General features: G+C 54.3%; 1 protein-coding gene and 20 non-coding genes across 21 annotated transcripts in view; all 21 read right to left on the bottom strand.

Annotated features, from left to right (window-relative positions):
• LOC126101548 (proteoglycan 4-like) overlaps positions 1 to 22,102 on the bottom strand; it is a 77,947-nt gene that overhangs the window by 55,741 nt on the left and 104 nt on the right. The gene's annotated exons all lie outside the window — the stretch shown is intronic.
• LOC126102019 (5S ribosomal RNA) lies at positions 629 to 747 on the bottom strand. The gene has a single exon (XR_007522718.1). It is a non-coding gene; the product is annotated as a 5S ribosomal RNA (ribosomal RNA).
• LOC126101751 (5S ribosomal RNA) lies at positions 1,584 to 1,702 on the bottom strand. The gene has a single exon (XR_007522472.1). It is a non-coding gene; the product is annotated as a 5S ribosomal RNA (ribosomal RNA).
• LOC126102077 (5S ribosomal RNA) lies at positions 2,535 to 2,653 on the bottom strand. Its single transcript, XR_007522770.1, has one exon. It is a non-coding gene; the product is annotated as a 5S ribosomal RNA (ribosomal RNA).
• LOC126102950 (5S ribosomal RNA) lies at positions 3,492 to 3,610 on the bottom strand. Its single transcript, XR_007523203.1, has one exon. It is a non-coding gene; the product is annotated as a 5S ribosomal RNA (ribosomal RNA).
• Positions 4,447 to 4,565, bottom strand: LOC126102076 (5S ribosomal RNA). Its single transcript, XR_007522769.1, has one exon. It is a non-coding gene; the product is annotated as a 5S ribosomal RNA (ribosomal RNA).
• LOC126102948 (5S ribosomal RNA) lies at positions 5,404 to 5,522 on the bottom strand. The gene has a single exon (XR_007523201.1). It is a non-coding gene; the product is annotated as a 5S ribosomal RNA (ribosomal RNA).
• On the bottom strand, positions 6,359 to 6,477 carry LOC126101750 (5S ribosomal RNA). Its single transcript, XR_007522471.1, has one exon. It is a non-coding gene; the product is annotated as a 5S ribosomal RNA (ribosomal RNA).
• On the bottom strand, positions 7,310 to 7,428 carry LOC126102074 (5S ribosomal RNA). The gene has a single exon (XR_007522768.1). It is a non-coding gene; the product is annotated as a 5S ribosomal RNA (ribosomal RNA).
• On the bottom strand, positions 8,267 to 8,385 carry LOC126102947 (5S ribosomal RNA). The gene has a single exon (XR_007523200.1). It is a non-coding gene; the product is annotated as a 5S ribosomal RNA (ribosomal RNA).
• On the bottom strand, positions 9,222 to 9,340 carry LOC126101749 (5S ribosomal RNA). The gene has a single exon (XR_007522470.1). It is a non-coding gene; the product is annotated as a 5S ribosomal RNA (ribosomal RNA).
• Positions 10,173 to 10,291, bottom strand: LOC126102073 (5S ribosomal RNA). The gene has a single exon (XR_007522767.1). It is a non-coding gene; the product is annotated as a 5S ribosomal RNA (ribosomal RNA).
• LOC126102946 (5S ribosomal RNA) lies at positions 11,130 to 11,248 on the bottom strand. Its single transcript, XR_007523199.1, has one exon. It is a non-coding gene; the product is annotated as a 5S ribosomal RNA (ribosomal RNA).
• On the bottom strand, positions 12,086 to 12,204 carry LOC126101724 (5S ribosomal RNA). Its single transcript, XR_007522447.1, has one exon. It is a non-coding gene; the product is annotated as a 5S ribosomal RNA (ribosomal RNA).
• Positions 13,041 to 13,159, bottom strand: LOC126102945 (5S ribosomal RNA). The gene has a single exon (XR_007523197.1). It is a non-coding gene; the product is annotated as a 5S ribosomal RNA (ribosomal RNA).
• LOC126102006 (5S ribosomal RNA) lies at positions 13,997 to 14,115 on the bottom strand. Its single transcript, XR_007522706.1, has one exon. It is a non-coding gene; the product is annotated as a 5S ribosomal RNA (ribosomal RNA).
• LOC126102944 (5S ribosomal RNA) lies at positions 14,952 to 15,070 on the bottom strand. Its single transcript, XR_007523196.1, has one exon. It is a non-coding gene; the product is annotated as a 5S ribosomal RNA (ribosomal RNA).
• LOC126102005 (5S ribosomal RNA) lies at positions 15,908 to 16,026 on the bottom strand. Its single transcript, XR_007522705.1, has one exon. It is a non-coding gene; the product is annotated as a 5S ribosomal RNA (ribosomal RNA).
• LOC126102943 (5S ribosomal RNA) lies at positions 16,863 to 16,981 on the bottom strand. The gene has a single exon (XR_007523195.1). It is a non-coding gene; the product is annotated as a 5S ribosomal RNA (ribosomal RNA).
• Positions 17,819 to 17,937, bottom strand: LOC126102004 (5S ribosomal RNA). Its single transcript, XR_007522704.1, has one exon. It is a non-coding gene; the product is annotated as a 5S ribosomal RNA (ribosomal RNA).
• On the bottom strand, positions 18,775 to 18,893 carry LOC126101722 (5S ribosomal RNA). The gene has a single exon (XR_007522446.1). It is a non-coding gene; the product is annotated as a 5S ribosomal RNA (ribosomal RNA).

The following is a 22,102-nucleotide window of genomic DNA, read 5'->3' as shown; positions in this document are numbered from 1 at the left end:
CTGCTCGTTGCACCCCCTGTCATTTGCTGGGCGCGTGCAGCCTTCGACACTAGCGGAGGACGCATCTTGTCCCTGGTGTTCAGCGGAGGGCCTGTGCGGGGTGTGGCATTATCGTGCTGGAGGGCGCCACTGGTAGCGATGTGGGCTTCCTCGCTTCGCCTCGCCTCACACCAGGTGTCTGCGTAGTTTGCAGTGCATTCGCACCATTCCTATCCCTGTCCCTGTCCCCGTCCCGACTTGTCTCGACTTTGCTCGACTGCCGCTCGCTGCCGCTCGGGTCGTGGTCCATATGACAGCGCAAGCACGACAAACGTCTGCGGGACGAGACGAGACGAGACGAGACGAGACGACTAAGGAATAAATTCGTGGTTACAAATCAAATTTGGAACTCTACACTCCTACACATCAATAGGCGGTGACGTATTTCAGAAATCACCTGCCGATTCGTACTGTTTTGTCGTTTTCAAAGTTTTCTTGGCAAACTTGGTTAGCACATTCTCCCTCAAACTGAGTTAATTACTGCATTTTCGTACCATTACAGTAGTTTAAAAGGCTTAAGGAAGCATCTTTCTCACAACAGAAAGGTAGTTTGAAAATTGGGCTGGCGACATAAAAAAAAAAGGAAGTGAGCCAACAGCACCCGGGTTTCCCAGGCGGTCACCCATCCAAGTACTAGCGGGGCCCGATGATGCTTAACTTCGGTAATCGGACGAGAACCGGTGTATTCATCATGGTATGGCCGTTGGCGCTCATCTAATGTAGGAGCACGGCAGAATTCGCGTTCGGCTTTTCTCCCAACACACAAAATGTTAGTTTTCGGCCGCATTTGACGAAAGCGCTTCCTTCCGCAACCGCCAGTTCCTCGAGGACGGCGCGGGGAGGCGCGCCCGGCGTCCCAGCAGAGCGACGGCCGAATTGGCGGGCGCACCGCCGCGTGTGTGAGACGCACTGCTGCTCGTTGCACCCCCTGTCATTCGCTGGGCGCGGTCAGCCTTCGACACTAGCGGAGGACGCATCTTGTCCCTGGTGTTCAGCGGAGGGCCTCTGCGGGGTGTGGCAGTGTCGTGCTGGAGGGCGCCACTGGTAGCGATGTGGGCTTCCTCGCCTCGCCTCGCCTCGCCTCACACCAGGTGTCTGCGTAGTTTGCAGTGCATTCGCACCATTCCTATCCCTGTCCCTGTCCCCGTCCCGACTTGTCCCGACTTTGCTCGACTGCCGCTCGCTGCCGCTCGGGTCGTGGTCCATATGACAGCGCAAGCACGACAAACGTCTGCGGGACGAGACGAGACGAGACGAGACGAGACGACTAAGGAATAAATTCGTGGTTACAAATCAAATTTGGAACTCTACACTCCTACACAACAATAGGCGGTGACGTATTTCAGAAATCACCTGCCGATTCGTACTGTTTTGTCGTTTTCAAAGTCTTCTTGGCAAACTTGGTTAGCACATTCTCCCTCAAACTGAGTTAATTACTGCATTTTCGTACCATTACAGTAGTTTAAAAGGCTTAAGGAAGCATCTTTGTCACAACAGAAAGGTAGTTTGAAAATTGGGCTGGCGACATAAAAAAAAAGGAAGGGAGCCAACAGCACCTGGGTTTCCCAGGCGGTCACCCATCCAAGTACTAGCCGGGCCCGATGAAGCTTAACTTCGGTGATCGGAGGAGAACCGGTGTATTCATCATGGTATGGCCGTTGGCGCTCATCTAATGTAGGAGCACGGCAGAATTCGCGTTCGGCTTTTCTCCCAACACACAAAATGTTAGTTTTCGGCCGCATTTGACGAGAGCGCTTCCTTCCGCAACCGCCAGTTCCTCGAGGACGGCGCGGGGAGGCGCGCCCGGCGTCCCAGCAGAGCGACGGCCGAATTGGCGGGCGCACCGCCGCGTGTGTGAGACGCACTGCTGCTCGTTGCACCCCCTGTCATTTGCTGGGCGCGTGCAGCCTTCGACACTAGCGGAGGACGCATCTTGTCCCTGGTGTTCAGCGGAGGGCCTGTGCGGGGTGTGGCATTATAGTGCTGGAGGGCGCCACTGGTAGCGATGTGGGCTTCCTCGCTTCGCCTCGCCTCACACCAGGTGTCTGCGTAGTTTGCAGTGCATTCGCACCATTCCTATCCCTGTCCCTGTCCCCGTCCCGACTTGTCCCGACTTTGCTCGACTGCCGCTCGCTGCCGCTCGGGTCGTGGTCCATATGACAGCGCAAGCACGACAAACGTCTGCGGGACGAGACGAGACGAGACGAGACGAGACGACTAAGGAATAAATTCGTGGTTACAAATCAAATTTGGAACTCTACACTCCTACACATCAATAGGCGGTGACGTATTTCAGAAATCACCTGCCGATTCGTACTGTTTTGTCGTTTTCAAAGTTTTCTTGGCAAACTTGGTTAGCACATTCTCCCTCAAACTGAGTTAATTACTGCATTTTCGTACCATTACAGTAGTTTAAAAGGCTTAAGGAAGCATCTTTCTCACAACAGAAAGGGAGGTTGAAAATTGGGCTGGCGACATAAAAAAAAAAGGAAGGGAGCCAACAGCACCCGGGTTTCCCAGGCATTCACCCATCCAAGTACTAGCTGGGCCCGATGATGCTTAACTTCGGTGATCGGACGAGAACCGGTGTATTCATCATGGTATGGCCGTTGGCGCTCATCTAATGTAGGAGCACGGCAGAATTCGCGTTCGGCTTTTCTCCCAACACACAAAATGTTAGTTTTCGGCCGCATTTGACGAAAGCGCTTCCTTCCGCAACCGCCAGTTCCTCGAGGACGGCGCGGGGAGGCGCGCCCGGCGTCCCAGCAGAGCGACGGCCGAATTGGCGGGCGCACCGCCGCGTGTGTGAGACGCACTGCTGCTCGTTGCACCCCCTGTCATTTGCTGGGCGCGTGCAGCCTTCGACACTAGCGGAGGACGCATCTTGTCCCTGGTGTTCAGCGGAGGGCCTCTGCGGGGTGTGGCAGTGTCGTGCTGGAGGGCGCCACTGGTAGCGATGTGGGCTTCCTCGCCTCGCCTCGCCTCGCCTCACACCAGGTGTCTGCGTAGTTTGCAGTGCATTCGCACCATTCCTATCCCTGTCCCTGTCCCCGTCCCGACTTGTCCCGACTTTGCTCGACTGCCGCTCGCTGCCGCTCGGGTCGTGGTCCATATGACAGCGCAAGCACGACAAACGTCTGCGGGACGAGACGAGACGAGACGAGACGAGACGACTAAGGAATAAATTCGTGGTTACAAATCAAATTTGGAACTCTACACTCCTACACAACAATAGGCGGTGACGTATTTCAGAAATCACCTGCCGATTCGTACTGTTTTGTCGTTTTCAAAGTCTTCTTGGCAAACTTGGTTAGCACATTCTCCCTCAAACTGAGTTAATTACTGCATTTTCGTACCATTACAGTAGTTTAAAAGGCTTAAGGAAGCATCTTTCTCACAACAGAAAGGTAGTTTGAAAATTGGGCTGGCGACATAAAAAAAAAAAGGAAGGGAGCCAACAGCACCTGGGTTTCCCAGGCGGTCACCCATCCAAGTACTAGCCGGGCCCGATGATGCTTAACTCCGGTGATCGGACGAGAACCGGTGTATTCATCATGGTATGGCCGTTGGCGCTCATCTAATGTAGGAGCACGGCAGAATTCGCGTTCGGCTTTTCTCCCAACACACAAAATGTTAGTTTTCGGCCGCATTTGACGAGAGCGCTTCCTTCCGCAACCGCCAGTTCCTCGAGGACGGCGCGGGGAGGCGCGCCCGGCGTCCCAGCAGAGCGACGGCCGAATTGGCGGGCGCACCGCCGCGTGTGTGAGACGCACTGCTGCTCGTTGCACCCCCTGTCAATTGCTGGGCGCGTGCAGCCTTCGACACTAGCGGAGGACGCATCTTGTCCCTGGTGTTCAGCGGAGGGCCTCTGCGGGGTGTGGCAGTGTCGTGCTGGAGGGCGCCACTGGTAGCGATGTGGGCTTCCTCGCCTCGCCTCGCCTCGCCTCACACCAGGTGTCTGCGTAGTTTGCAGTGCATTCGCACCATTCCTATCCCTGTCCCTGTCCCCGTCCCGACTTGTCCCGACTTTGCTCGACTGCCGCTCGCTGCCGCTCGGGTCGTGGTCCATATGACAGCGCAAGCACGACAAACGTCTGCGGGACGAGACGAGACGAGACGAGACGAGACGACTAAGGAATAAATTCGTGGTTACAAATCAAATTTGGAACTCTACACTCCTACACAACAATAGGCGGTGACGTATTTCAGAAATCACCTGCCGATTCGTACTGTTTTGTCGTTTTCAAAGTTTTCTTGGCAAACTTGGTTAGCACATTCTCCCTCAAACTGAGTTAATTACTGCATTTTCGTACCATTACAGTAGTTTAAAAGGCTTAAGGAAGCATCTTTCTCACAACAGAAAGGGAGGTTGAAAATTGGGCTGGCGACATAAAAAAAAAGGAAGGGAGCCAACAGCACCCGGGTTTCCCAGGCATTCACCCATCCAAGTACTAGCTGGGCCCGATGATGCTTAACTTCGGTGATCGGACGAGAACCGGTGTATTCATCATGGTATGGCCGTTGGCGCTCATCTAATGTAGGAGCACGGCAGAATTCGCGTTCGGCTTTTCTCCCAACACACAAAATGTTAGTTTTCGGCCGCATTTGACGAAAGCGCTTCCTTCCGCAACCGCCAGTTCCTCGAGGACGGCGCGGGGAGGCGCGCCCGGCGTCCCAGCAGAGCGACGGCCGAATTGGCGGGCGCACCGCCGCGTGTGTGAGACGCACTGCTGCTCGTTGCACCCCCTGTCATTTGCTGGGCGCGTGCAGCCTTCGACACTAGCGGAGGACGCATCTTGTCCCTGGTGTTCAGCGGAGGGCCTCTGCGGGGTGTGGCAGTGTCGTGCTGGAGGGCGCCACTGGTAGCGATGTGGGCTTCCTCGCCTCGCCTCGCCTCGCCTCACACCAGGTGTCTGCGTAGTTTGCAGTGCATTCGCACCATTCCTATCCCTGTCCCTGTCCCCGTCCCGACTTGTCCCGACTTTGCTCGACTGCCGCTCGCTGCCGCTCGGGTCGTGGTCCATATGACAGCGCAAGCACGACAAACGTCTGCGGGACGAGACGAGACGAGACGAGACGAGACGACTAAGGAATAAATTCGTGGTTACAAATCAAATTTGGAACTCTACACTCCTACACAACAATAGGCGGTGACGTATTTCAGAAATCACCTGCCGATTCGTACTGTTTTGTCGTTTTCAAAGTCTTCTTGGCAAACTTGGTTAGCACATTCTCCCTCAAACTGAGTTAATTACTGCATTTTCGTACCATTACAGTAGTTTAAAAGGCTTAAGGAAGCATCTTTCTCACAACAGAAAGGTAGTTTGAAAATTGGGCTGGCGACATAAAAAAAAAAAGGAAGGGAGCCAACAGCACCTGGGTTTCCCAGGCGGTCACCCATCCAAGTACTAGCCGGGCCCGATGATGCTTAACTCCGGTGATCGGACGAGAACCGGTGTATTCATCATGGTATGGCCGTTGGCGCTCATCTAATGTAGGAGCACGGCAGAATTCGCGTTCGGCTTTTCTCCCAACACACAAAATGTTAGTTTTCGGCCGCATTTGACGAGAGCGCTTCCTTCCGCAACCGCCAGTTCCTCGAGGACGGCGCGGGGAGGCGCGCCCGGCGTCCCAGCAGAGCGACGGCCGAATTGGCGGGCGCACCGCCGCGTGTGTGAGACGCACTGCTGCTCGTTGCACCCCCTGTCATTTGCTGGGCGCGTGCAGCCTTCGACACTAGCGGAGGACGCATCTTGTCCCTGGTGTTCAGCGGAGGGCCTGTGCGGGGTGTGGCAGTGTCGTGCTGGAGGGCGCCACTGGTAGCGATGTGGGCTTCCTCGCCTCGCCTCGCCTCGCCTCACACCAGGTGTCTGCGTAGTTTGCAGTGCATTCGCACCATTCCTATCCCTGTCCCTGTCCCCGTCCCGACTTGTCCCGACTTTGCTCGACTGCCGCTCGCTGCCGCTCGGGTCGTGGTCCATATGACAGCGCAAGCACGACAAACGTCTGCGGGACGAGACGAGACGAGACGAGACGAGACGACTAAGGAATAAATTCGTGGTTACAAATCAAATTTGGAACTCTACACTCCTACACATCAATAGGCGGTGACGTATTTCAGAAATCACCTGCCGATTCGTACTGTTTTGTCGTTTTCAAAGTTTTCTTGGCAAACTTGGTTAGCACATTCTCCCTCAAACTGAGTTAATTACTGCATTTTCGTACCATTACAGTAGTTTAAAAGGCTTAAGGAAGCATCTTTGTCACAACAGAAAGGTAGTTTGAAAATTGGGCTGGCGACATAAAAAAAAAGGAAGGGAGCCAACAGCACCTGGGTTTCCCAGGCGGTCACCCATCCAAGTACTAGCCGGGCCCGATGAAGCTTAACTTCGGTGATCGGAGGAGAACCGGTGTATTCATCATGGTATGGCCGTTGGCGCTCATCTAATGTAGGAGCACGGCAGAATTCGCGTTCGGCTTTTCTCCCAACACACAAAATGTTAGTTTTCGGCCGCATTTGACGAGAGCGCTTCCTTCCGCAACCGCCAGTTCCTCGAGGACGGCGCGGGGAGGCGCGCCCGGCGTCCCAGCAGAGCGACGGCCGAATTGGCGGGCGCACCGCCGCGTGTGTGAGACGCACTGCTGCTCGTTGCACCCCCTGTCATTTGCTGGGCGCGTGCAGCCTTCGACACTAGCGGAGGACGCATCTTGTCCCTGGTGTTCAGCGGAGGGCCTCTGCGGGGTGTGGCATTATAGTGCTGGAGGGCGCCACTGGTAGCGATGTGGGCTTCCTCGCTTCGCCTCGCCTCACACCAGGTGTCTGCGTAGTTTGCAGTGCATTCGCACCATTCCTATCCCTGTCCCTGTCCCCGTCCCGACTTGTCCCGACTTTGCTCGACTGCCGCTCGCTGCCGCTCGGGTCGTGGTCCATATGACAGCGCAAGCACGACAAACGTCTGCGGGACGAGACGAGACGAGACGAGACGAGACGACTAAGGAATAAATTCGTGGTTACAAATCAAATTTGGAACTCTACACTCCTACACATCAATAGGCGGTGACGTATTTCAGAAATCACCTGCCGATTCGTACTGTTTTGTCGTTTTCAAAGTTTTCTTGGCAAACTTGGTTAGCACATTCTCCCTCAAACTGAGTTAATTACTGCATTTTCGTACCATTACAGTAGTTTAAAAGGCTTAAGGAAGCATCTTTCTCACAACAGAAAGGGAGGTTGAAAATTGGGCTGGCGACATAAAAAAAAAAGGAAGGGAGCCAACAGCACCCGGGTTTCCCAGGCATTCACCCATCCAAGTACTAGCTGGGCCCGATGATGCTTAACTTCGGTGATCGGACGAGAACCGGTGTATTCATCATGGTATGGCCGTTGGCGCTCATCTAATGTAGGAGCACGGCAGAATTCGCGTTCGGCTTTTCTCCCAACACACAAAATGTTAGTTTTCGGCCGCATTTGACGAAAGCGCTTCCTTCCGCAACCGCCAGTTCCTCGAGGACGGCGCGGGGAGGCGCGCCCGGCGTCCCAGCAGAGCGACGGCCGAATTGGCGGGCGCACCGCCGCGTGTGTGAGACGCACTGCTGCTCGTTGCACCCCCTGTCATTTGCTGGGCGCGTGCAGCCTTCGACACTAGCGGAGGACGCATCTTGTCCCTGGTGTTCAGCGGAGGGCCTCTGCGGGGTGTGGCAGTGTCGTGCTGGAGGGCGCCACTGGTAGCGATGTGGGCTTCCTCGCCTCGCCTCGCCTCGCCTCACACCAGGTGTCTGCGTAGTTTGCAGTGCATTCGCACCATTCCTATCCCTGTCCCTGTCCCCGTCCCGACTTGTCCCGACTTTGCTCGACTGCCGCTCGCTGCCGCTCGGGTCGTGGTCCATATGACAGCGCAAGCACGACAAACGTCTGCGGGACGAGACGAGACGAGACGAGACGAGACGACTAAGGAATAAATTCGTGGTTACAAATCAAATTTGGAACTCTACACTCCTACACAACAATAGGCGGTGACGTATTTCAGAAATCACCTGCCGATTCGTACTGTTTTGTCGTTTTCAAAGTCTTCTTGGCAAACTTGGTTAGCACATTCTCCCTCAAACTGAGTTAATTACTGCATTTTCGTACCATTACAGTAGTTTAAAAGGCTTAAGGAAGCATCTTTCTCACAACAGAAAGGTAGTTTGAAAATTGGGCTGGCGACATAAAAAAAAAAAGGAAGGGAGCCAACAGCACCTGGGTTTCCCAGGCGGTCACCCATCCAAGTACTAGCCGGGCCCGATGATGCTTAACTCCGGTGATCGGACGAGAACCGGTGTATTCATCATGGTATGGCCGTTGGCGCTCATCTAATGTAGGAGCACGGCAGAATTCGCGTTCGGCTTTTCTCCCAACACACAAAATGTTAGTTTTCGGCCGCATTTGACGAGAGCGCTTCCTTCCGCAACCGCCAGTTCCTCGAGGACGGCGCGGGGAGGCGCGCCCGGCGTCCCAGCAGAGCGACGGCCGAATTGGCGGGCGCACCGCCGCGTGTGTGAGACGCACTGCTGCTCGTTGCACCCCCTGTCATTTGCTGGGCGCGTGCAGCCTTCGACACTAGCGGAGGACGCATCTTGTCCCTGGTGTTCAGCGGAGGGCCTGTGCGGGGTGTGGCAGTGTCGTGCTGGAGGGCGCCACTGGTAGCGATGTGGGCTTCCTCGCCTCGCCTCGCCTCGCCTCACACCAGGTGTCTGCGTAGTTTGCAGTGCATTCGCACCATTCCTATCCCTGTCCCTGTCCCCGTCCCGACTTGTCCCGACTTTGCTCGACTGCCGCTCGCTGCCGCTCGGGTCGTGGTCCATATGACAGCGCAAGCACGACAAACGTCTGCGGGACGAGACGAGACGAGACGAGACGAGACGACTAAGGAATAAATTCGTGGTTACAAATCAAATTTGGAACTCTACACTCCTACACATCAATAGGCGGTGACGTATTTCAGAAATCACCTGCCGATTCGTACTGTTTTGTCGTTTTCAAAGTTTTCTTGGCAAACTTGGTTAGCACATTCTCCCTCAAACTGAGTTAATTACTGCATTTTCGTACCATTACAGTAGTTTAAAAGGCTTAAGGAAGCATCTTTGTCACAACAGAAAGGTAGTTTGAAAATTGGGCTGGCGACATAAAAAAAAAGGAAGGGAGCCAACAGCACCTGGGTTTCCCAGGCGGTCACCCATCCAAGTACTAGCCGGGCCCGATGAAGCTTAACTTCGGTGATCGGAGGAGAACCGGTGTATTCATCATGGTATGGCCGTTGGCGCTCATCTAATGTAGGAGCACGGCAGAATTCGCGTTCGGCTTTTCTCCCAACACACAAAATGTTAGTTTTCGGCCGCATTTGACGAGAGCGCTTCCTTCCGCAACCGCCAGTTCCTCGAGGACGGCGCGGGGAGGCGCGCCCGGCGTCCCAGCAGAGCGACGGCCGAATTGGCGGGCGCACCGCCGCGTGTGTGAGACGCACTGCTGCTCGTTGCACCCCCTGTCATTTGCTGGGCGCGTGCAGCCTTCGACACTAGCGGAGGACGCATCTTGTCCCTGGTGTTCAGCGGAGGGCCTGTGCGGGGTGTGGCATTATAGTGCTGGAGGGCGCCACTGGTAGCGATGTGGGCTTCCTCGCTTCGCCTCGCCTCACACCAGGTGTCTGCGTAGTTTGCAGTGCATTCGCACCATTCCTATCCCTGTCCCTGTCCCCGTCCCGACTTGTCCCGACTTTGCTCGACTGCCGCTCGCTGCCGCTCGGGTCGTGGTCCATATGACAGCGCAAGCACGACAAACGTCTGCGGGACGAGACGAGACGAGACGAGACGAGACGACTAAGGAATAAATTCGTGGTTACAAATCAAATTTGGAACTCTACACTCCTACACATCAATAGGCGGTGACGTATTTCAGAAATCACCTGCCGATTCGTACTGTTTTGTCGTTTTCAAAGTTTTCTTGGCAAACTTGGTTAGCACATTCTCCCTCAAACTGAGTTAATTACTGCATTTTCGTACCATTACAGTAGTTTAAAAGGCTTAAGGAAGCATCTTTCTCACAACAGAAAGGGAGGTTGAAAATTGGGCTGGCGACATAAAAAAAAAAGGAAGGGAGCCAACAGCACCCGGGTTTCCCAGGCATTCACCCATCCAAGTACTAGCTGGGCCCGATGATGCTTAACTTCGGTGATCGGACGAGAACCGGTGTATTCATCATGGTATGGCCGTTGGCGCTCATCTAATGTAGGAGCACGGCAGAATTCGCGTTCGGCTTTTCTCCCAACACACAAAATGTTAGTTTTCGGCCGCATTTGACGAAAGCGCTTCCTTCCGCAACCGCCAGTTCCTCGAGGACGGCGCGGGGAGGCGCGCCCGGCGTCCCAGCAGAGCGACGGCCGAATTGGCGGGCGCACCGCCGCGTGTGTGAGACGCACTGCTGCTCGTTGCACCCCCTGTCATTTGCTGGGCGCGTGCAGCCTTCGACACTAGCGGAGGACGCATCTTGTCCCTGGTGTTCAGCGGAGGGCCTCTGCGGGGTGTGGCAGTGTCGTGCTGGAGGGCGCCACTGGTAGCGATGTGGGCTTCCTCGCCTCGCCTCGCCTCGCCTCACACCAGGTGTCTGCGTAGTTTGCAGTGCATTCGCACCATTCCTATCCCTGTCCCTGTCCCCGTCCCGACTTGTCCCGACTTTGCTCGACTGCCGCTCGCTGCCGCTCGGGTCGTGGTCCATATGACAGCGCAAGCACGACAAACGTCTGCGGGACGAGACGAGACGAGACGAGACGAGACGACTAAGGAATAAATTCGTGGTTACAAATCAAATTTGGAACTCTACACTCCTACACAACAATAGGCGGTGACGTATTTCAGAAATCACCTGCCGATTCGTACTGTTTTGTCGTTTTCAAAGTCTTCTTGGCAAACTTGGTTAGCACATTCTCCCTCAAACTGAGTTAATTACTGCATTTTCGTACCATTACAGTAGTTTAAAAGGCTTAAGGAAGCATCTTTCTCACAACAGAAAGGTAGTTTGAAAATTGGGCTGGCGACATAAAAAAAAAAAGGAAGGGAGCCAACAGCACCTGGGTTTCCCAGGCGGTCACCCATCCAAGTACTAGCCGGGCCCGATGATGCTTAACTCCGGTGATCGGACGAGAACCGGTGTATTCATCATGGTATGGCCGTTGGCGCTCATCTAATGTAGGAGCACGGCAGAATTCGCGTTCGGCTTTTCTCCCAACACACAAAATGTTAGTTTTCGGCCGCATTTGACGAGAGCGCTTCCTTCCGCAACCGCCAGTTCCTCGAGGACGGCGCGGGGAGGCGCGCCCGGCGTCCCAGCAGAGCGACGGCCGAATTGGCGGGCGCACCGCCGCGTGTGTGAGACGCACTGCTGCTCGTTGCACCCCCTGTCATTTGCTGGGCGCGTGCAGCCTTCGACACTAGCGGAGGACGCATCTTGTCCCTGGTGTTCAGCGGAGGGCCTGTGCGGGGTGTGGCAGTGTCGTGCTGGAGGGCGCCACTGGTAGCGATGTGGGCTTCCTCGCCTCGCCTCGCCTCGCCTCACACCAGGTGTCTGCGTAGTTTGCAGTGCATTCGCACCATTCCTATCCCTGTCCCTGTCCCCGTCCCGACTTGTCCCGACTTTGCTCGACTGCCGCTCGCTGCCGCTCGGGTCGTGGTCCATATGACAGCGCAAGCACGACAAACGTCTGCGGGACGAGACGAGACGAGACGAGACGAGACGACTAAGGAATAAATTCGTGGTTACAAATCAAATTTGGAACTCTACACTCCTACACATCAATAGGCGGTGACGTATTTCAGAAATCACCTGCCGATTCGTACTGTTTTGTCGTTTTCAAAGTTTTCTTGGCAAACTTGGTTAGCACATTCTCCCTCAAACTGAGTTAATTACTGCATTTTCGTACCATTACAGTAGTTTAAAAGGCTTAAGGAAGCATCTTTCTCACAACAGAAAGGGAGGTTGAAAATTGGGCTGGCGACATAAAAAAAAAAGGAAGGGAGCCAACAGCACCCGGGTTTCCCAGGCGGTCACCCATCCAAGTACTAGCTGGGCCCGATGATGCTTAACTTCGGTGATCGGACGAGAACCGGTGTATTCATCATGGTATGGCCGTTGGCGCTCATCTAATGTAGGAGCACGGCAGAATTCGCGTTCGGCTTTTCTCCCAACACACAAAATGTTAGTTTTCGGCCGCATTTGACGAAAGCGCTTCCTTCCGCAACCGCCAGTTCCTCGAGGACGGCGCGGGGAGGCGCGCCCGGCGTCCCAGCAGAGCGACGGCCGAATTGGCGGGCGCACCGCCGCGTGTGTGAGACGCACTGCTGCTCGTTGCACCCCCTGTCATTTGCTGGGCGCGTGCAGCCTTCGACACTAGCGGAGGACGCATCTTGTCCCTGGTGTTCAGCGGAGGGCCTCTGCGGGGTGTGGCAGTGTCGTGCTGGAGGGCGCCACTGGTAGCGATGTGGGCTTCCTCGCCTCGCCTCGCCTCGCCTCACACCAGGTGTCTGCGTAGTTTGCAGTGCATTCGCACCATTCCTATCCCTGTCCCTGTCCCCGTCCCGACTTGTCCCGACTTTGCTCGACTGCCGCTCGCTGCCGCTCGGGTCGTGGTCCATATGACAGCGCAAGCACGACAAACGTCTGCGGGACGAGACGAGACGAGACGAGACGAGACGACTAAGGAATAAATTCGTGGTTACAAATCAAATTTGGAACTCTACACTCCTACACAACAATAGGCGGTGACGTATTTCAGAAATCACCTGCCGATTCGTACTGTTTTGTCGTTTTCAAAGTCTTCTTGGCAAACTTGGTTAGCACATTCTCCCTCAAACTGAGTTAATTACTGCATTTTCGTACCATTACAGTAGTTTAAAAGGCTTAAGGAAGCATCTTTGTCACAACAGAAAGGTAGTTTGAAAATTGGGCTGGCGACATAAAAAAAAAGGAAGGGAGCCAACAGCACCTGGGTTTCCCAGGCGGTCACCCATCCAAGTACTAGCCGGGCCCGATGATGCTTAACTCCGGTGATCGGACGAGAACCGGTGTATTCATCATGGTATGGCCGTTGGCGCTCATCTAATGTAGGAGCACGGCAGAATTCGCGTTCGGCTTTTCTCCCAACACACAAAATGTTAGTTTTCGGCCGCATTTGACGAAAGCGCTTCCTTCCGCAACCGCCAGTTCCTCGAGGACGGCGCGGGGAGGCGCGCCCGGCGTCCCAGCAGAGCGACGGCCGAATTGGCGGGCGCACCGCCGCGTGTGTGAGACGCACTGCTGCTCGTTGCACCCCCTGTCATTTGCTGGGCGCGTGCAGCCTTCGACACTAGCGGAGGACGCATCTTGTCCCTGGTGTTCAGCGGAGGGCCTGTGCGGGGTGTGGCAGTGTCGTGCTGGAGGGCGCCACTGGTAGCGATGTGGGCTTCCTCGCCTCGCCTCGCCTCGCCTCACACCAGGTGTCTGCGTAGTTTGCAGTGCATTCGCACCATTCCTATCCCTGTCCCTGTCCCCGTCCCGACTTGTCCCGACTTTGCTCGACTGCCGCTCGCTGCCGCTCGGGTCGTGGTCCATATGACAGCGCAAGCACGACAAACGTCTGCGGGACGAGACGAGACGAGACGAGACGAGACGACTAAGGAATAAATTCGTGGTTACAAATCAAATTTGGAACTCTACACTCCTACACATCAATAGGCGGTGACGTATTTCAGAAATCACCTGCCGATTCGTACTGTTTTGTCGTTTTCAAAGTTTTCTTGGCAAACTTGGTTAGCACATTCTCCCTCAAACTGAGTTAATTACTGCATTTTCGTACCATTACAGTAGTTTAAAAGGCTTAAGGAAGCATCTTTCTCACAACAGAAAGGGAGGTTGAAAATTGGGCTGGCGACATAAAAAAAAAAGGAAGGGAGCCAACAGCACCCGGGTTTCCCAGGCGGTCACCCATCCAAGTACTAGCTGGGCCCGATGATGCTAAACTTCGGTGATCGGACGAGAACCGGTGTATTCATCATGGTATGGCCGTTGGCGCTCATCTAATGTAGGAGCACGGCAGAATTCGCGTTCGGCTTTTCTCCCAACACACAAAATGTTAGTTTTCGGCCGCATTTGACGAAAGCGCTTCCTTCCGCAACCGCCAGTTCCTCGAGGACGGCGCGGGGAGGCGCGCCCGGCGTCCCAGCAGAGCGACGGCCGAATTGGCGGGCGCACCGCCGCGTGTGTGAGACGCACTGCTGCTCGTTGCACCCCCTGTCATTTGCTGGGCGCGTGCAGCCTTCGACACTAGCGGAGGACGCATCTTGTCCCTGGTGTTCAGCGGAGGGCCTGTGCGGGGTGTGGCAGTGTCGTGCTGGAGGGCGCCACTGGTAGCGATGTGGGCTTCCTCGCCTCGCCTCGCCTCGCCTCACACCAGGTGTCTGCGTAGTTTGCAGTGCATTCGCACCATTCCTATCCCTGTCCCTGTCCCCGTCCCGACTTGTCCCGACTTTGCTCGACTGCCGCTCGCTGCCGCTCGGGTCGTGGTCCATATGACAGCGCAAGCACGACAAACGTCTGCGGGACGAGACGAGACGAGACGAGACGAGACGACTAAGGAATAAATTCGTGGTTACAAATCAAATTTGGAACTCTACACTCCTACACAACAATAGGCGGTGACGTATTTCAGAAATCACCTGCCGATTCGTACTGTTTTGTCGTTTTCAAAGTCTTCTTGGCAAACTTGGTTAGCACATTCTCCCTCAAACTGAGTTAATTACTGCATTTTCGTACCATTACAGTAGTTTAAAAGGCTTAAGGAAGCATCTTTGTCACAACAGAAAGGTAGTTTGAAAATTGGGCTGGCGACATAAAAAAAAAGGAAGGGAGCCAACAGCACCTGGGTTTCCCAGGCGGTCACCCATCCAAGTACTAGCCGGGCCCGATGATGCTTAACTCCGGTGATCGGACGAGAACCGGTGTATTCATCATGGTATGGCCGTTGGCGCTCATCTAATGTAGGAGCACGGCAGAATTCGCGTTCGGCTTTTCTCCCAACACACAAAATGTTAGTTTTCGGCCGCATTTGACGAAAGCGCTTCCTTCCGCAACCGCCAGTTCCTCGAGGACGGCGCGGGGAGGCGCGCCCGGCGTCCCAGCAGAGCGACGGCCGAATTGGCGGGCGCACCGCCGCGTGTGTGAGACGCACTGCTGCTCGTTGCACCCCCTGTCATTTGCTGGGCGCGTGCAGCCTTCGACACTAGCGGAGGACGCATCTTGTCCCTGGTGTTCAGCGGAGGGCCTGTGCGGGGTGTGGCAGTGTCGTGCTGGAGGGCGCCACTGGTAGCGATGTGGGCTTCCTCGCCTCGCCTCGCCTCGCCTCACACCAGGTGTCTGCGTAGTTTGCAGTGCATTCGCACCATTCCTATCCCTGTCCCTGTCCCCGTCCCGACTTGTCCCGACTTTGCTCGACTGCCGCTCGCTGCCGCTCGGGTCGTGGTCCATATGACAGCGCAAGCACGACAAACGTCTGCGGGACGAGACGAGACGAGACGAGACGAGACGACTAAGGAATAAATTCGTGGTTACAAATCAAATTTGGAACTCTACACTCCTACACATCAATAGGCGGTGACGTATTTCAGAAATCACCTGCCGATTCGTACTGTTTTGTCGTTTTCAAAGTTTTCTTGGCAAACTTGGTTAGCACATTCTCCCTCAAACTGAGTTAATTACTGCATTTTCGTACCATTACAGTAGTTTAAAAGGCTTAAGGAAGCATCTTTCTCACAACAGAAAGGGAGGTTGAAAATTGGGCTGGCGACATAAAAAAAAAAGGAAGGGAGCCAACAGCACCCGGGTTTCCCAGGCGGTCACCCATCCAAGTACTAGCTGGGCCCGATGATGCTAAACTTCGGTGATCGGACGAGAACCGGTGTATTCATCATGGTATGGCCGTTGGCGCTCATCTAATGTAGGAGCACGGCAGAATTCGCGTTCGGCTTTTCTCCCAACACACAAAATGTTAGTTTTCGGCCGCATTTGACGAAAGCGCTTCCTTCCGCAACCGCCAGTTCCTCGAGGACGGCGCGGGGAGGCGCGCCCGGCGTCCCAGCAGAGCGACGGCCGAATTGGCGGGCGCACCGCCGCGTGTGTGAGACGCACTGCTGCTCGTTGCACCCCCTGTCATTTGCTGGGCGCGTGCAGCCTTCGACACTAGCGGAGGACGCATCTTGTCCCTGGTGTTCAGCGGAGGGCCTGTGCGGGGTGTGGCAGTGTCGTGCTGGAGGGCGCCACTGGTAGCGATGTGGGCTTCCTCGCCTCGCCTCGCCTCGCCTCACACCAGGTGTCTGCGTAGTTTGCAGTGCATTCGCACCATTCCTATCCCTGTCCCTGTCCCCGTCCCGACTTGTCCCGACTTTGCTCGACTGCCGCTCGCTGCCGCTCGGGTCGTGGTCCATATGACAGCGCAAGCACGACAAACGTCTGCGGGACGAGACGAGACGAGACGAGACGAGACGACTAAGGAATAAATTCGTGGTTACAAATCAAATTTGGAACTCTACACTCCTACACAACAATAGGCGGTGACGTATTTCAGAAATCACCTGCCGATTCGTACTGTTTTGTCGTTTTCAAAGTCTTCTTGGCAAACTTGGTTAGCACATTCTCCCTCAAACTGAGTTAATTACTGCATTTTCGTACCATTACAGTAGTTTAAAAGGCTTAAGGAAGCATCTTTGTCACAACAGAAAGGTAGTTTGAAAATTGGGCTGGCGACATAAAAAAAAAGGAAGGGAGCCAACAGCACCTGGGTTTCCCAGGCGGTCACCCATCCAAGTACTAGCCGGGCCCGATGATGCTTAACTCCGGTGATCGGACGAGAACCGGTGTATTCATCATGGTATGGCCGTTGGCGCTCATCTAATGTAGGAGCACGGCAGAATTCGCGTTCGGCTTTTCTCCCAACACACAAAATGTTAGTTTTCGGCCGCATTTGACGAAAGCGCTTCCTTCCGCAACCGCCAGTTCCTCGAGGACGGCGCGGGGAGGCGCGCCCGGCGTCCCAGCAGAGCGACGGCCGAATTGGCGGGCGCACCGCCGCGTGTGTGAGACGCACTGCTGCTCGTTGCACCCCCTGTCATTTGCTGGGCGCGTGCAGCCTTCGACACTAGCGGAGGACGCATCTTGTCCCTGGTGTTCAGCGGAGGGCCTGTGCGGGGTGTGGCAGTGTCGTGCTGGAGGGCGCCACTGGTAGCGATGTGGGCTTCCTCGCCTCGCCTCGCCTCGCCTCACACCAGGTGTCTGCGTAGTTTGCAGTGCATTCGCACCATTCCTATCCCTGTCCCTGTCCCCGTCCCGACTTGTCCCGACTTTGCTCGACTGCCGCTCGCTGCCGCTCGGGTCGTGGTCCATATGACAGCGCAAGCACGACAAACGTCTGCGGGACGAGACGAGACGAGACGAGACGAGACGACTAAGGAATAAATTCGTGGTTACAAATCAAATTTGGAACTCTACACTCCTACACATCAATAGGCGGTGACGTATTTCAGAAATCACCTGCCGATTCGTACTGTTTTGTCGTTTTCAAAGTTTTCTTGGCAAACTTGGTTAGCACATTCTCCCTCAAACTGAGTTAATTACTGCATTTTCGTACCATTACAGTAGTTTAAAAGGCTTAAGGAAGCATCTTTCTCACAACAGAAAGGGAGGTTGAAAATTGGGCTGGCGACATAAAAAAAAAAGGAAGGGAGCCAACAGCACCCGGGTTTCCCAGGCGGTCACCCATCCAAGTACTAGCTGGGCCCGATGATGCTAAACTTCGGTGATCGGACGAGAACCGGTGTATTCATCATGGTATGGCCGTTGGCGCTCATCTAATGTAGGAGCACGGCAGAATTCGCGTTCGGCTTTTCTCCCAACACACAAAATGTTAGTTTTCGGCCGCATTTGACGAAAGCGCTTCCTTCCGCAACCGCCAGTTCCTCGAGGACGGCGCGGGGAGGCGCGCCCGGCGTCCCAGCAGAGCGACGGCCGAATTGGCGGGCGCACCGCCGCGTGTGTGAGACGCACTGCTGCTCGTTGCACCCCCTGTCATTTGCTGGGCGCGTGCAGCCTTCGACACTAGCGGAGGACGCATCTTGTCCCTGGTGTTCAGCGGAGGGCCTGTGCGGGGTGTGGCAGTGTCGTGCTGGAGGGCGCCACTGGTAGCGATGTGGGCTTCCTCGCCTCGCCTCGCCTCGCCTCACACCAGGTGTCTGCGTAGTTTGCAGTGCATTCGCACCATTCCTATCCCTGTCCCTGTCCCCGTCCCGACTTGTCCCGACTTTGCTCGACTGCCGCTCGCTGCCGCTCGGGTCGTGGTCCATATGACAGCGCAAGCACGACAAACGTCTGCGGGACGAGACGAGACGAGACGAGACGAGACGACTAAGGAATAAATTCGTGGTTACAAATCAAATTTGGAACTCTACACTCCTACACAACAATAGGCGGTGACGTATTTCAGAAATCACCTGCCGATTCGTACTGTTTTGTCGTTTTCAAAGTCTTCTTGGCAAACTTGGTTAGCACATTCTCCCTCAAACTGAGTTAATTACTGCATTTTCGTACCATTACAGTAGTTTAAAAGGCTTAAGGAAGCATCTTTCTCACAACAGAAAGGTAGTTTGAAAATTGGGCTGGCGACATAAAAAAAAAAGGAAGGGAGCCAACAGCACCCGGGTTTCCCAGGCGGTCACCCATCCAAGTACTAGCTGGGCCCGATGATGCTTAACTTCGGTGATCGGACGAGAACCGGTGTATTCATCATGGTATGGCCGTTGGCGCTCATCTAATGTAGGAGCACGGCAGAATTCGCGTTCGGCTTTTCTCCCAACACACAAAATGTTAGTTTTCGGCCGCATTTGACGAAAGCGCTTCCTTCCGCAACCGCCAGTTCCTCGAGGACGGCGCGGGGAGGCGCGCCCGGCGTCCCAGCAGAGTGACGGCCGAATTGGCGGGCGCACCGCCGCGTGTGTGAGACGCACTGCTGCTCGTTGCACCCCCTGTCATTTGCTGGGCGCGTGCAGCCTTCGACACTAGCGGAGGACGCATCTTGTCCCTGGTGTTCAGCGGAGGGCCTCTGCGGGGTGTGGCAGTGTCGTGCTGGAGGGCGCCACTGGTAGCGATGTGGGCTTCCTCGCCTCGCCTCGCCTCACACCAGGTGTCTGCGTAGTTTGCTGTGCATTCGCACCATTCCTATCCCTGTCCCTGTCCCCGTCCCGACTTGTCCCGACTTTGCTCGACTGCCGCTCGCTGCCGCTCGGGTCGTGGTCCATATGACAGCGCAAGCACGACAAACGTCTGCGGGACGAGACGAGACGAGACGAGACGAGACGACTAAGGAATAAATTCGTGGGTACAAATCAAATTTGGAACTCTACACTCCTACACAACAATAGGCGGTGACGTATTTCAGAAATCACCTGCCGATTCGTACTGTTTTGTCGTTTTCAAAGTCTTCTTGGCAAACTTGGTTAGCACATTCACCCTCAAACTGAGTTAATTACTACATTTTCGTACCATTACAGTAGTTTAAAAGGCTTAAGGAAGCATCTTTGTCACAACAGAAAGGTAGTTTGAAAATTGGGCTGGCGACATAACAAAAAAAAAAAAAAAAAGGAAGGGGGCCAACAGCACCTTTTTTTTTTTAAATCCAGTAGAAAAAAACCACGTCCTTAGTGGCACTATTACCGGGAAAGTTCCACACCAGTAAAACTGAGGGGTAAAGTCCATCAGGTGGACAAGTGAAACGAAAAGGAAAAAACAAAGAAAATGAAAGTCACTGCGTGGTAACGCTAGTGAAAAATTGAAAATATCACTGCCGCCACATGGGAGACCTACAGGAGAAAACCAGTGCTCTTAAATAAAAGTGCCGATGACCACAGCATAAAAAATCAGAAACAAGAAAAAGGTAAACTGTACCGGAAATAAAAAAAATACACAAATAAGAAAAAAAAGAGTTCCTCTGAGTACACGTATTTCCATAAATGTTCGTTCCTTGAAAAACACAGCTTGAGCGGTCAAAATAGAATAGTATACCAAACCGTCATAAACATGTTAAGCATCCACCGACATCCGGGAAAAGGCATGAGCAAGTGCAACCTTCAAAAAATTTGCAAAAGTAGCACGATAGCCAGGCAAAGCATCAGTTTGTTCATGCTGAGTCAATAAATAGGTGAGAAAGTCCAATTCATTAGTCAATTTCAGGTGAAACATCGGAAAAACGGTATGACCCAGGAGCCACACCGTAGCATTCTTCTTAGTATTCGGGTAGGCGACGCATTGAGGAATTAAAGCGTCGGTCGGCAAGACTGAACGCGTATCCACTCGATTGATTAGGCGAATCATATCTCTGGCGGCATCCCAAACACTGCAAAAATGTCCACACACGAAACGGTGTTCAAGTGTATCTTCCGCATCACACAATTCGCAAGCTCCAGACGAGATGAGGTTGATGGAATGGAGCTTCGCATTCGTAGGGAAGGTACGATGCACAACCTTGTACCACACGGCGTGTACAGAGGGAGGAAGAACATGGCTGGCAAGATTTTTCCATACCGTGACCCAATTATACCACGGCAGCCGATACTCCCACTTACAACGCACAGGTGATCCACGAAAAGCAGAAACGACGTCGCAGACTCGAAGGCTGGGAACGTCACAGAGCGCGAGGTAGCTGTTGTCCATATAGTAGCGACGCACATAATTAAGAAAAAAGGGAATGTGCGAGACATTCACCGGCGCCTCCACTGATAGACTAAAGACCGCCGCAGTGGTACCGTTCGGGGCCCTCTCCATAACAACGGTGGTCCGTTTCCAAAGGAGAGCAGAGCACTTCGCGCGAAGATCGACCAGACCCAAACCACCATCCGTCGGGCTGAGGGTACAGGTGGCATACGAGACTTTAAAAATGTCACCTCGCCATAAAAACCAATACACCGCCTGCTTGAGGGCACGTTCCAACTGCCGAGGCAGTGGAAGGACCTGCGCGAGGTACCACACCCTGGCCAGAATGTTAGTACTGATCAAGGCCACCTTGTCACGAAGCGCCAACGTGCGAGCCGCATAGATCTTGGCAACGGCGCGCACCTTATGCAGCGTGGACCGCCAATTGAGCGCTTCCATCCGTTGTGGATGAGAAGAAAAAAGCACGCCCAGGACTTTGTGCTGTTCGCGGACACAAAACCAGCTCCGCTGTATGGACCGTGCGCGGGGTGTAAGAGGCAAACAAACAGTCTTAGCAGGGTTGACAATGGCACCTGTGGCTTTTTCAAAGCGTTGCAGTGCGCCATATAGAGTGTCAACGTCATCAGAATGTCCAAGAAAAACGCCAAGATCGTCGGCGTACGCCTTGCAAATGAGACGGTGCGTCCCTATCTGAATGCCGCGGCAGTCGCGGCCGATAATTCGCAGCAACGGATCTAAAGCTACAGAAAAAAGGGCCATTGAAAGGGGACACCCCTGCCGCACCGAGCGCCCAACACAGAAAGCCGGCGTCAAGTGGCCATTGACACTAACACGTGACGTCGCATTCTGTAAAAGATGCTTTACCACAGTCGTAAACTTAAAACCGAAGCCCATCCGCACAAGAACCTGGCGGAGGTACACATGGCTAATGCGGTCGAAAGCATTTTTGAAATCAATTAAGAAGATGGCAGCTGTCGGCAGTCTCGCACTTTTAACAAAACCGATACAGTCGCGATAGGCGAGGACGGCATCAAAAATGTTTCGCCCTGCACCGCACATGATTGACTATCACTGAGGACCGACGGTAAAACAACTTTAAGGCGTTGAGCCACGCAGCGCGTCACAATCTTAAAGTCGGCGTTCAGTAAAGTGATCGGCCGAACAGCGTCAATGCAGGGCGTCGCAGTCGATTTGGGAACCAATGTCACTACCCCCTCCTCAAACGCAGCAGGGATAACAGCACCATCCCGAATTTCATTTAAAAGAGCCACAAAAACATCACGAAAAAGATCATAAAATTTCAGA

This window comes from Schistocerca cancellata, chromosome 9 (genome assembly GCF_023864275.1).
Source record: "Schistocerca cancellata isolate TAMUIC-IGC-003103 chromosome 9, iqSchCanc2.1, whole genome shotgun sequence".
Lineage (NCBI taxonomy): Eukaryota > Metazoa > Arthropoda > Insecta > Orthoptera > Acrididae > Schistocerca > Schistocerca cancellata.
This window is presented reverse-complemented; position numbering and strand designations above follow the sequence as displayed.